The 14,897-nt window shown below is 45.2% G+C and overlaps 1 protein-coding gene across 1 annotated transcript in view; it reads left to right on the forward strand.

Moving 5' to 3' along the window:
- LOC118381510 (arf-GAP with Rho-GAP domain, ANK repeat and PH domain-containing protein 1) overlaps positions 1 to 14,897 on the forward strand; it is a 149,621-nt gene that overhangs the window by 61,403 nt on the left and 73,321 nt on the right. The window lies entirely within an intron of this gene.

Genomic DNA, 14,897 nt, shown 5'->3' on the forward strand with positions numbered 1-14,897 from the left:
TAGTGGAATAACCTGTTAGGGGAATAACCTGTTAGTAGAATAACCTGGTAGTAGATTAATCTGCTAGTATAATAACCTCTTAGGGGAATAACCTGTTAGTGGAATAACCTGTTAGGGGAATAACCTGTTAGTAGAACAACCTGTTAGTAGAATAACCTGTTAGTAGAATAACCTGTTAGTAGAATAACCTGTTAGTAGAATAACCTGTTAGTAGAATAACCTGTTAGGGGAATAACCTGTTAGTAGAATAACCTGTTAGGGGAATAACCTGTTAGGGGAATAACCTGTTAGGGGAATAACCTGTTAGGGGAATAACCTGTTAGGGGAATAACCTGTTAGTGGAATAACCTGTTAGTGGAATAACCTGTTAGGGGAATAACCTGTTAGGGGAATAACCTGTTAGTGGAATAACCTGTTAGTGGAATAACCTGTTAGGGGAATAACCTGTTAGTAGAATAACCTGTTAGTAGAATAACCTGTTAGTATAATAACCTCTTAGGGGAATAACCTGTTAGTAGAATAACCTGTTAGTAGAATAACCTGTTAGTAGAATAACCTGTTAGTAGAATAACCTGTTAGTAGAATAACATGTTAGTAGAATAACCTGTTAGGGGAATAACCTGTTAGGGGAATAACCTGTTAGGGGAATAACCTGTTAGGGGAATAACCTGTTAAGGGAATAACCTGGTAGTAGAATAACCTGTTAGTGGAATAACCTCTTAGGGGAATAACCTGTTAGGGGAATAACCTGTTAGTAGAATAACCTGTTAGTAGAATAACCTGTTAGTAGAATAACCTGTTAGTAGAATAACCTGTTAGGGGAATAACCTGGTAATAGAATAACCTGTTAGGGGAATAACCTGTTAGTAGAATAACCTGGTAGTAGAATAACCTGTTAGTGGAATAACCTGTTAGGGGAATAACCTCTTAGGGGAATAACCTCTTAGGGGAATAACCTGTTAGTGGAATAACCTGTTAGGGAATAACCTGTTAGGGGAATAACCTGTTAGGGGAATAACCTGTTAGAGGAATAACCTGTTAGGGGAATAACCTGCTAGTGGAATAACCTGTTAGTGGAATAACCTGTTAGGGGAATAACCTGTTAGGGGAATAACCTGTTAGTAGAATAACCTGGTAGTAGAATAACCTGTTAGTAGAATAACCTGTTAGGGGAACAACCTGGTAATAGAATAACCTGTTAGGGGAATAACCTCTTAGGGGAATAACCTGTTAGTAGAATAACCTGGTAATAGAATAACCTGTTAGGGGAATAACCTCTTAGGGGAATAACCTCTTAGGGGAATAACCTGTTAAGGGAACAACCTGTTAGTAGAATAACCTGTTAGTAGAATAACCTGTTAGTAGAATAACCTGTTAGGGGAACAACCTGGTAATAGAATAACCTGTTAGAGGAATAACCTGGTAATAGAATAACCTGTTAGTAGAATAACCTGTTAGTAGAATACCCCTGGTAGTAGTATAACCAGTTAGGGAATAACCTGTTAGTAGAATAACCTGGTAGTAGAATAAACTGTTAGGGAATAAACTGTTAGGGGAATAACCTGTTAAGGGAACAACCTGTTAGGGAATAACCTGTTAGGAGAATAACCCTTTTAGGGGAATAACCTGTTAGGGGAATAACCTGTTAGGGAATAACCTGTTAGGGAATAACGGAATAACCTGTTAGGGGAATAACCTGTTAGGGAATAACCTGTTAGGGGAATAACCTGTTAGTGGAATAACCTGTTAGTAGAATAACCTGTTAGGGGAATAACCTGGTAGTAGAATAACCTGTTAGTAGAATAACCTGGTAATAGAATAACCTGTTAGTAGAATAACCTGTTAGTAGAATAACCTGTTAGGGGAACAACCTGGTAATAGAATAACCTGTTAGAGGAATAACCTGGTAATAGAATAACCTGTTAGGGGAATAACCTGTTAGTAGAATAACCTGTTAGTGGAATAACCTGTTAGGGGAATAACCTGTTAGGGGAATAACCTGTTAGTAGAATAACCTGGTAGTAGATTAACCTGCTAGTAGAATAACCTCTTAGGGGAATAACCTACAGTATACCCCTCCGGTATCCATACCCCTCCAGTATCTACAGTATACCCCTCCGGTATCTACAGTATCCATACCCCTCAGGTATCTACAGTATACCCCTCCAGTATCTACAGTATACCCCTCCGGTATCTACAGTATCCATACCCCTCCGGTATCTACAGTATCCATACCCCTCCGGTATCTACAGTATCCATACCCCTCCGGTATCTACAGTATCCATACCCCTCCGGTATCTACAGTATCCATACCCCTCCGGTATCTACAGTATACCCCTCCGGTAGCCATACCCCTCCAGTATCTACAATATACCCCTCTGGTATCTACAGTATCCATACCCCTCCGGTATCTACAGTATCCATACCCCTCCGGTATCTACAGTATCCATACCCCTCCGGTATCTACAGTATCCATACCCCTCCGGTATCTACAGTATCCATACCCCTCCGGTATCTACAGTATACCCCTCCGGTAGCCATACCCCTCCAGTATCTACAATATACCCCTCCGGTATCTACAGTATCCATACCCCTCCGGTATCTACAGTATCCATACCCCTCCGGTATCTACAGTATACCCCTCCGGTATCTACAGTATCCATACCCCTCCGTATACCCATATATATCCATACCCCATATATATCCATACCCCTACAGTATACCCCTCCGGTATCCATACCCCTCCAGTATCTACAGTATACCCCTCCGGTATCTAAAGTATTCACCGTCCGGTATCTACAGTATACCACTCCAGTATCCATACCCCTCCGATATCTACAGTATACCCCTCCGGTCTCTACAGTATAACCCTCCGGTATCCATACCCCCCCAGTATCTACACTCTACCCCTCCAGTATCTACAGTATACCCCACCGGTATCTACAGTATTGCCCACCGGTATCTACAGTATAGCCCTCCGGTATCTACAGTATACCCCTCCTGTATCTACAGTATACCCCTCTGGTATCTACAGTATACCCCTCTGGTATCTACAGTATACCCCTCTGGTATCTACAGTATACCCCTCTGGTATCTACAGTATACCCCTCCGGTATCTACTGTATAGCCCTCCGGTATCTACAGTATACCCCTCCGGTATCTACAGTATAGCCCTCCGGTATCCACAGTATGCCCTCCTGGTATCTCAGTATACCCCAGTATCTACAGTATACCCTCCAGTATCTACAGTATACCCCTCCGGTATCTACAGTATACCCCTCCGGTATCTACTGTATTCTGTATAGCCCCTCCAGTATCCACAGTATACCCCTCCAGTATATACAGGATACCCCTCCAGTATCTACAGTATACCCCTCCGGTATCTACAGTATACCCCTCCGGTATCTACAGTATACCCCTCCGGTATCTACAGTATCCATACCCCTCCGGTATCTATAGTATACCCCTCCGGTATCCATACCCCTCCGGTATCTACAGTATACCCCTCCGGTATCCATACCCCTCCAGTATCTACAGTATACCCCTCCGGTATCTAAAGTATTCACTGTCCGGTATCTACAGTATACCCCTCCAGTATTCATACCCCTCCAGTATCCATACCCCTCCGGTATCTACAGTATAACCCTCCGGTATCCATACCCCTCCAGTATCTACAGTATACCCCTCCGGTATCCATACCCCCCCCAGTATCTACACTCTACCCCTCCAGTATCTACAGTATACCCCACCGGTATCTACAGTATACCCCTCCAGTATCTACAGTATACCCCTGAGTATCTACAGTATAGCCCTCCGGTATCTACAGTATACCCCTGAGTATCTACAGTATACCCCACCGGTATCTACAGTATACCCCACCGGTATCTACAGTATACCCCACCGGTATCTACAGTATACCCCTCCGGTATCTACAGTATATTCCTCCGGTATCTACAGTATATTCCTCCGGTATCTACAGTATACCCCTGAGTATCTACAGTATACCCCTGAGTATCTACAGTATAGCCCTCCGGTATCTACAGTATACCCCTGAGTATCTACAGTATACCCCACCGGTATCTACAGTATACCCCTCCAGTATCTACAGTATACCCCTCCGGTATCTACAGTATACCCCTCTGGTATCTACAGTATACCCCTCTGGTATCTACAGTATACCCCTCCAGTATCTACACTCTACCCCTCCAGTATCTACAGTATACCCCACCGGTATCTACAGTATTGCCCTCCAGTATCTACAGTATACCCCTCCAGTATCTACAGTATACCCATCCGGTATCTATAGTATACCCCTCCGGTATCCATATCCCTCCAGTATCTACACTATACCCCTCCGGTATCTACAGTATACCCCTCCGGTATCTACAGTATACCCCTCCGGTATCTACAGTATCCATACCCCTCCGGTATCTACAGTATACCCCTCCGGTATCTATAGTATACCCCTCCGGTATCCATACCCCTCCGGTATCTACAGTATCCATACCCCTCCGGTATCTACAGTATACCCCTGAGTATCTTCAGTATAGCCCTCCGGTATCTACAGTATACCCCTGAGTATCTACAGTATACCCCACCGGTATCTACAGTATACCCCACCGGTATCTACAGTATACCCCTCCGGTATCTACAGTATACCCCACCGGTATCTACAGTATACCCCTCCGGTATCTACAGTATACCCCTCCAGTATCTACAGTATACCCCTCTGGTATCTACAGTATACCCCTCTGGTATCTACAGTATACCCCTCCGGTATCTACAGTATACCCCTCCGGTATCTACAGTATACCCCTCCGGTATCTACAGTATACCCCTCCGGTATCCATACCCCTCCGGTATCTACAGTATACCCCTCCGGTGTCTACAGTATACCCCTCCAGTATCCATACCCCTCCCGTATCCATACCCCTCCGGTATCTACAGTATACCTCTCCAGTATCCATACCCCTCCGGTATCTACAGTATACCCCTCCAGTATCCATACCCCTCCGGTATCTACAGTATACCCCTCCGGTATCTACAGTATACCCCTCCAGTATTCTTACCCCTCCAGTATTCATACCCCTCCGGTATCCATACCCCTCCGGTATCTACAGTATACCCCTCCAGTATCCATACCCCTGCGGTATCCATACCCCTCCGGTGTCTACAGTATACCCCTCCAGTATCCATACCCCTGCGGTATCCATACCCCTCCGGTATCTACAGTATACCCCTCCAGTATCCATACCCCCGGTATCCATACCCCTCCGGTATCTACAGTATACCCCTCCGGTATCTACAGTATACCCCTCCGGTATCTACAGTATACCCTCCAGTATCTACAGTATACCCATCCGGTATCTATAGTATCCATACCCCTCCGGTATCTACAGTATCCATACCCCTCCGGTATCTACAGTATACCCCTCCGGTATCCATACCCCTCCAGTATCTACAGTATATCCCTCCGGTATCCATTCCCCTCCAGTATCTACAGTATACCCCTCCGGTATCTACAGTATCCATACCCCTCAGGTATCTACAGTATACCCCTCCAGTATCTACAGTATACCCCTCCGGTATCTACAGTATACCCCTCCGGTATCTACAGTATCCATACCCCTCCGGTATCTACAGTATACCCCTCCGGTATCCATACCCCTCCAGTATCTACAGTATACCCCTCCGGTATCTAAAGTATTCACCGTCCGGTATCTACAGTATACCACTCCAGTATCCATACCCCTCCGATATCTACAGTATACCCCTCCGGTCTCTACAGTATAACCCTCCGGTATCCATACCCCCCCAGTATCTACAGTATACCCCTCCAGTATCTACAGTATACCCCACCGGTATCTACAGTATTGCCCACCGGTATCTACAGTATAGCCCTCCGGTATCTACAGTATACCCCTCCGGTATCTACAGTATACCCCTCTGGTATCTACAGTATACCCCTCTGGGATCTACAGTATACCCCTCTGGTATCTACAGTATACCCCTCCGGTATCTACTGTATAGCCCTCCGGTATCCACAGTATACCCCTCCAGTATCTACAGTATACCCCTCCGGTATCTAAAGTATTCACCGTCCGGTATCTACAGTATACCACTCCAGTATCCATACCCCTCCGGTATCTATAGTATAACCCTCCGGTATCTACAGTATAACCCTCCGATATCCATACCCCCCCAGTATCTACACTCTACCCCTCCAGTATCTACACTCTACCCCTCCAGTATCTACAGTATACCCCACCGGTATCTACAGTATTGCCCACCGGTATCTACAGTATAGCCCTCCGGTATCTACAGTATTCCCCTCCTGTATCTACAGTATACCCCTCTGGTATCTACAGTATACCCCTCTGGTATCTACAGTATACCCCTCTGGTATCTACAGTATACCCCTCCGGTATCTACTGTATAGCCCTCCGGTATCTACAGTATACCCCTCCGGTATCCACAGTATACCCCTCCGGTATCCACAGTATACCCCTCCAGTATCTACAGTATACCCCTCCAGTATCTACAGTATACCCATCCGGTATCTATAGTATACCCCTCCGGTATCCATATCCCTCCAGTATCTACACTATACCCCTCCGGTATCTACAGTATACCCCTCCGGTATCTACAGTATACCCCTCCGGTATCTACAGTATCCATACCCCTCCGGTATCTACAGTATACCCCTCCGGTATCTATAGTATACCCCTCCGGTATCCATACCCCTCCGGTATCTACAGTATACCCCTCCGGTATCCATACCCCTCCAGTATCTACAGTATACCCCTCCGGTATCTAAAGTATTCACCGTCCGGTATCTACAGTATACCCCTCCAGTATTCATACCCCTTCAGTATCCATACCCCTCCGGTATCTACAGTATAGCCCTCCGGTATCTACAGTATAACCCTCCGGTATCCATACCCCTCCAGTATCTACAGTATACCCCTCCGGTATCCATACCCCCCCAGTATCTACACTCTACCCCTCCAGTATCTACAGTATACCCCACCGGTATCTACAGTATACCCCTCCAGTATCTACAGTATACCCCTGAGTATCTACAGTATAGCCCTCCGGTATCTACAGTATACCCCTGAGTATCTACAGTATACCCCACCGGTATCTACAGTATACCCCACCGGTATCTACAGTATACCCCTCCGGTATCTACAGTATATTCCTCCGGTATCTACAGTATATTCCTCCGGTATCTACAGTATACCCCTGAGTATCTACAGTATACCCCTGAGTATCTACAGTATAGCCCTCCGGTATCTACAGTATACCCCTGAGTATCTACAGTATACCCCACCGGTATCTACAGTATACCCCTCCAGTATCTACAGTATACCCCTCTGGTATCTACAGTATACCCCTCTGGTATCTACAGTATACCCCTCCGGTATCTACTGTATAGCCCTCCGGTATCTACAGTATACCCCTCCGGTATCCACAGTATACCCCTCCGGTATCTACAGTATACCCCTCCGGTATCTACAGTATACCCCTCCGGTATCTACAGTATACCCCTCCGGTATCTACAGTATACCCCTCCGGTATCTACAGTATACCCCTCCGGTATCTACAGTATACCCCTCCGGTATCTACAGTATACCCCTCCGGTATCTACAGTATACCCCACCGGTATCTACAGTATAGCCCTCCGGTATCTACTGTATAGCCCTCCGGTATCTATTGTATAGCCCTCCGGTATCTACAGTATACACCTCCGGTATCTACAGTATACCCCTCTGGTATCTACAGTTACCCCTCCGGTATCTACAGTATAGCCCTCCGGTATCTACAGTATAGCCCTCCGGTATCTACAGTATACACCTCCGGTATCTACAGTATACACCTCCGGTATCTACAGTATAGCCCTCCGGTATCTACAGTATACCCCTCCGGTATCTACAGTATACCCCTCCGGTATCTACAGTATACCCCTCCGGTATCTACAGTATACCCCTCCGGTATCTACAGTATACCCCTCCGGTATCTACAGTATACCCCACCGGTATCTACAGTATACCCCACCGGTATCTACAGTATACCCCACCGGTATCTACAGTATACACCTCCGGTATCTACAGTATACACCTCCGGTATCTACAGTATAGCCCTCCGGTATCTACAGTATACCCCTCCGGTATCTACAGTATACCCCTCTGGTATCTACAGTATACCCCTCTGGTATCTACAGTTACCCCTCCGGTATCTTTAATCCTTCAGTATCCTTCCCCTCCACTACCCCTCCATCTCGCACCATCTCTTCCATTCAGTGTGTGTGTGTGTTTCTGTGTAGTGAATGCCTCAGTGTTACAGCTCTTCGCTGGGTCAGTCAATAGCCTCTTAACCCAGTTACCAGAAGCAATGCCAACTGCACATATCTCTCTGTCTATGTATGTCTGTCTCTGTCACTTTCTCTCTCGGTTTCTGTCTCTCTCTCTCTGTGTCTGTGTCTGTCTGTCTGTGAATCACATTCATCACTTGACTTTGAGTGATTCCATTTTCCTCCTTAAGTGATTTAGTTTACCATCTGTTCACTCCCTGTGTGTGTGTGTCATGTGTGTGCAGCAGAGATTTAAAGAAACTCAAAATAAAGGAAGTTTTCTCTCTGATTCTGATTGTTGGACCAGGATGCAACAGCATAGGGAGTAACACACACTCTCACTCTCTTTATGCGTTGGACTAAATGAATCCTTTGTTCTCCTGCTCCCCCCTCTTATCTCCCTCGCTTTCTCTCTCTCACTTTCTCTGCTCCATTTTCTTATCTGGACAGTGTTACTCTCCGTGCTCTCCATGGGCCTAAGCCCACCTCTGGCATGTATTAGTGTGTGTCGGAGCTCATGCTGCTTTGTTTATCTAACCGTGGCAGGGCTCCACCCCTCCCTCTGACATCATCATGGTCTTTCTACAGGAATGTGTTCTAATTCCTCCTCTCCAGAGTTGCTCTCCTCTCCGCCCCTTGTCTCTGTCTCATTGTTTGGATCAGATCAGTGGAGCTGGGGAAACTTTCTGTCTGTCCCTTTTCCTCTCTTTCCTGCTGTGGTGTAGTTGACGTGTAGCTTTGTGAGGAGTGCTCTTGGAGGGTTGTCACTTGGAACTATTCAGTTTGGCACACACACACACGCGCATGCACACACACCAGTGACAGTCAAGAGGACGATAATGTCAGCTCATGGGTGAGTGTACTACCGAAGTAGCTGTTTGCCAGTATAACTCTGTGCTCTGTATGTATGTGGATAAGGCTTGTTTTGTATCTTTTAGATAAGTGTTGGTTTGTGCGTCATGTGTATAAAATGTGAGCGGGACTGTATTTGAGGGTTGTATTCATTTTGGTGTGTTTCTGAGAGTTGTATTTGTGTGAGTGTTGAACTGTGTAAATACAGTATGTGAGTTGGATGATTGAAATGGACTTTGCCTCACAGCCTTACCCTTCCTCTATGCTCAGCTGGATGGAGACATGTTGGAATGCCGTGTCCGAGTGTGTATGAATCCGAGTGTGTGTCCGAATTTGTGTGTTGTCTGAGTAGATGTTTGAATGGCGCTGAAGCCAGACTTTGGTCTGTGTCCAGTATATCATAATCCCAGCTGCCTGTGTGTCTGTGATTGATAGTGTGTGGGTATTACAGTAATTGTGTTGTATGTATGTATGTATGTATGTATGTATGTATGTATGTATGTATGTATGTATGTATGTATGTATGTATGTATGTATGTATGTATGTATGTATGTATGTATGTATGTATGTATGTGGGAGAGACAGAGGGTGTGTGGGGGGGTAGAGATACACTAGTATATGTGTGGGAGAGACAGAGGGTGTGTGGGGGGGTAGAGATACACTGGTATATGTGTGGGAGAGACAGAGGGTGTGTGTTTGGGGTAGAGATACACTGGTATGTGTGACTCCATGTGTTCTTTGTGTGGTCAAATTCTCTGCAGTCTCACCTTTCTGAATGGACGACCTTGTAAGAATCCGCTCCCTCTCCCACTGCTGAACTATGCTTCCATCTTATAGCACATCACGGCTAAACTACAGGTACCTGCCAAAATAAAGGAAACACTTGAGTAAATGAGAGAAACAAAGTACAGTGGGGAGAACAAGTATTTGATACACTGACGATTTTGCAGGTTTTCCTACTTTCAAAGCATGTAGAGGTCTCTAATTTCTATCATAGGTACACTTCAACTGTGAGAGACTGAATCTAAAACAAAAATCCATAAAATCACATTGTATGATTTTTAAGTAATTCATTTGCATTTTATTGCATGAAATAAGTATTTGATACATCAGAAAAGCAGAACTTAATATTTGGTACAGAAACCTTTGTTTGCAATTACAGAGATCATGCGTTTCCTGTAGTTCTTGGACCAGGTTTGCACAAACTGCAACAGGGATTTTGGCCCATTCCTCCATACAGACCTTCTCCAAATTCTTCAGGTTTCGGGGCTGTCACTGGGCAATAGGAACTTTCAGCTCCCTCCGAAGATTTTCTATTGGGTTCAGGTCTGGAGACTGGCTAGGCCACTCCAGGACCTTGAGATGCTTCTTACGGAGCCACTCCTTAGTTGCCCTGGCTGTGTGTTTCGGGTCATTGTCATGCTGGAAGACCCAGCCACGACCCATCTTCAATGCTCTTACTGAGGGAAGGAGGTTGTTGGCTAAGATCTCGCGATACATGGCCCCATCCATCCTCCCCTTAATACGGTGCAGTCATCCTGTCCCCTTTGCAGAAAAGTATCCCCAATGAATGATGTTTCCACCTCCATGCTTCATGGTTGGGATGGTGTTCTTGGGGTTGTACGCATCCTTCTTCCTCCAAACACGGCGAGTGGAGTTTAGACCAAAAAGCTCTATTTTTGTCTCATCAGACCACATGACCTTCTCACATTCCTCCTCTGGATCATCCAGATGGTCATTGGCAAACTTCAGATGGGCCTGGATATGCGCTGGCTTGAGCAGGGGGACCTTGCGTGCGCTGCAGGATTTTAATCCATGACGGCGTAGTGTGTTCCTAATGGTTTTCTTGGAGACTGTGGTCCCAGCTCTCTTCAGGTCATTGACCAGGTACTGCCGTGTAGTTCTGGGCTGATCCCTCACCTTCCTTATGATCATTGATGCCCCACGAGGTGAGACCTTGCATGGAGCCCCAGACCGAGGGTGATTGACCTTCATCTTGAACTTCTTCCATTTTCGAATAATTGCGCCAACAGTTGTTGCCTTCTCACCAAGCTGCTTGCCTATTGTCCTGTAGCCCATCCCAGCCTTGTGCAGGTCTACAATTTTATCCCTGATGTCCTTACAGCTTTCTGGTCTTGGCCATTGTGGAGAGGTTGAAGTCTGTTTGATTGAGTGTGTGGACAGGTGTCTTTTATACAGGTAACGAGTTCAAACAGGTGCAGTTAATACAGGTAATGAGTGGAGAACAGGAGGGCTTTTTAAAGAAAAACTAACAGGTCTGTGAGAGCTGGAATTCTTCGTGGTTGGTAGGTGATCAAATACTTATGTCATGCAATAAATGCAAATGAATTACTTAAAAATCATACAATGTGATTTTCTGGATTTTTGTTTTAGTTTCCGTCTCTCACAGTTGAAGTGTACCTATGATAAAAAAAAGTACAGACCTCTACATGCTTTGTAAGTAGGAAAACCTGCAAAATCGTCAGTGCATCAAATACTTGTTCTCCCCACTGTATATTGAAAGCAGGTGCTTCCACACAGGCGTGGTTCCTGACTTAAGTTAACATCCCATCATGCTTAGGTCATGTGTAAAAATGTCCATTATTTTGGCTACCATGGCTAGAAGAAGGAGCACAGGGGGTTTAAAGGATGTGTGTATGTGTCAGTCACCATATCTCAACCCAATTGAACACTTATGGGAGATTCTACAGTAGATTGGCGTCCGAGACAGTGTTTTCCACCACCATCAACACCAAATGATGGAATCTCTTGTGGAAGAATGGTGTCGAATCTCTCCAGTTCCAGACATGAATTTATGCACATTGAAACTGTTCTGCTGGCTGTGGCCCAACACCCTACTAACACACTTTATGTTGGTTTTTCATGGCACATCACTGTTAAACTATGTTAGCATTCTATCCAATAGAGTTCCAGACACCTGTAGAATTTATACCAAGGCACATTGAAGCTGTTCTGCTGGCTCGTGGCCCAACACCCTACTAACACACTTTATGTTGGTTTTTCATGGCACATCACTGTTAAACTATGTTAGCATTCTAGCACATCCCAGCCTAACAATGTTAGCGTCTTATACTGTAACACTTCACTGCTAAACAATGTTGCCATCTTATAGCGTATCACTGCTAAACAATGCTAGCATCTTATCGCACATCACAGCTAATCTATGCTAGCATTTAAAGCACATCACAGCTAAACTATGCTAGCATCTTATAGCACATCTCTGCTAAACTATGCTATCATCTTATATCTAGTGCCAGGAGTTTTTGCTGCGTAGCTGACATGGTCAGGAATAACTTTTATCCTCATTTGATTGCTGAACTTCACACTTACAACATTGTGAAGCTAAATGATGTACACTTTTCTAGCATCCTGCAGTACAGGCTAGCACTGCTTTTACATGGGTGCCAGTCTACCTCACAGCTAACCTCCACATTCTAATTCATCAACCAACCCAGTGATTAGACCGGAAACCACTGAGAATATTAGTTTGACAGTGTGACTGTAGGCTGACAGTGTTATGAGATGCAGAGGAATGTGTGTGGATTGTTTGGGATATGTTTGTGTGTGTTAGTGGTTTAGGAGTTTCTCAATATGTCTGTGTAGTTCAAAACCTACACCCCAACCCGAGCACTCGGTTCCGCCACCTCAGGTATATTGGCCCTCCCACACATACGAGGGGCCGGCTCATACCAGTCAAAGCACTTGTCTGTCCTGGCACAGCACCAACGGTGGAACAAGTTTTCCCCGAACTTCAGGAGAGCTGAGTCCCTGCCGATCTTCTGAATTCCCCCTAACTTCAGGAGAGCTGAGTCCCTGCCGATCTTCTGAATTCCCCCTAACTTCAGGAGAGCTGAGTCCCTGCCGATCTTCTGAATTCCCCCTAACTTCAGGAGAGCTGAGTCCCTGCCGATCTTCTGAATTCCCCCTAACTTCAGGAGAGCTGAGTCCCTGCTGATCTTCTGAATTCCCCCTAACTTCAGGAGAGCTGAGTCCCTGCTGATCTTCTGAATTCCCCCTAACTTCAGGAGAGCTGAGTCCCTGCCGATCTTCCCGAAATCTTCTGATAAGAGTATCTTGATTAATCCCACAGCACCCCCCCACCCGACCCCCAAAATGTAATTACTATGACTGTGATATGAGGTTGTCCCACCTAGCTTTCTTAAAATGAATGCACTAATTGTAAGTCATTCTGTATAAGTCTGCTAAATGACTAAAATGTATACTGAACAAAAATATAAACGCAATATGCAACAATTAAAATTATTTTACGGAAGTCTGTCAATTTAAATTCATTAGGGCTGGATGGATTTACATGACTAGACAGGAGCGCAGCCATTGGTGGGCCTGGGAGGGCATAGGCCAATCAGAATGAGTTTTTCCCCACAAAAAGGACTTTATTGCAGACATAAATACTCCTGTTTAACTAGCTTTCCGGATGGCTAGTCTCAGACGATCCCGCAGGTGAAGAAGCCAGATGTGGAGGTTCTGGGCTGACGTGGTTACACGTGGTCTGTGGTTGTGAGGCCAGTTGGATGTACTGCCAAGTTTTCTAAAACAACGTTGGAGGCAGTTTATGGTGGAGAAATTAACATTAAATTATCTAGCAACAGCATGCCAATTGCACATTGCCTCACACCGTTGTGACATCTGTGGCGTTGTATGACAAAACGACACATTTTAGAGTGGCTTTTATTGACCCCAGCACACGGTGCACCTGTGTAATGATCATGCCGTTTAATCAGCTTCTTGATATGCCTCACCTGTCAGGTGGATGGATTATCTTGCTCACTAACAGGGAAGTAAACAAATTCCTGCACAGAATTGGAGAGAAGTAAGCTTTTTGTGCATATGGAACCTTTCTGGGATCTTTTATTTCAGCTCATGAAACATGGGACCAACACTTCACATGTTGCATTTATATTTTTGTTCAGTGCAGAAGGTAAGTGCTGGGTGGGTGCAGACGTGGTGTGGCTGTATGGCTGACTGCACTAAACCATTTATGGGGTTGTTTGTTTAGACTTTGGATGTGCGTCAATATGGCTACCAGGAAGAGATCAGTTTCTAGAACTTGGCTTTACTCTCTTTCTCTCTATCCTTATCCCTCTATTCACACCTCTGTCTCTCTATCCTTATCCCTCTATTCACACCTCTTTCTCTCTATCCTTATCCCTCTATTCACACCTCTGTCTCTCTATCCTTATCCCTCTATTCTCACCTCTTTCTCTCTATCCTTATCCCTCTATTCTCACACCTCTGTCTCTCTATCCTTATCCCTCTATTCTCACCTCTTTCTCTCTATCCTTATCCCTCTATTCACACCTCTTTCTCTCTATCCTTATCCCTCTATTCTCACCTCTTTCTCTCTATCCTTATCCCTCTATTCACACCTCTTTCTCTCTATCCTTATCCCTCTATTCACACCTCTTTCTCTCTATCCTTATCCCTCTATTCACACCTCTTTCTCTCTATCCTTATCCCTCTATTCTCACACCTCTGTCTCTCTATCCTTATCCCTCTATTCACACCTCTTTCTCTCTATCCTTATCCCTCTATTCACACCTCTGTCTCTCTATCCTTATCCCTCTATTCACACCTCTGTCTCTCTATCCTTATCCCTCTATTCACACCTCTTTCTCTCTATCCTTATCCCTCTATTCACACCTCTGTCTC

Source organism: Oncorhynchus keta, chromosome 18 (assembly GCF_023373465.1).
Source record: "Oncorhynchus keta strain PuntledgeMale-10-30-2019 chromosome 18, Oket_V2, whole genome shotgun sequence".
Taxonomy (NCBI): domain Eukaryota; kingdom Metazoa; phylum Chordata; class Actinopteri; order Salmoniformes; family Salmonidae; genus Oncorhynchus; species Oncorhynchus keta.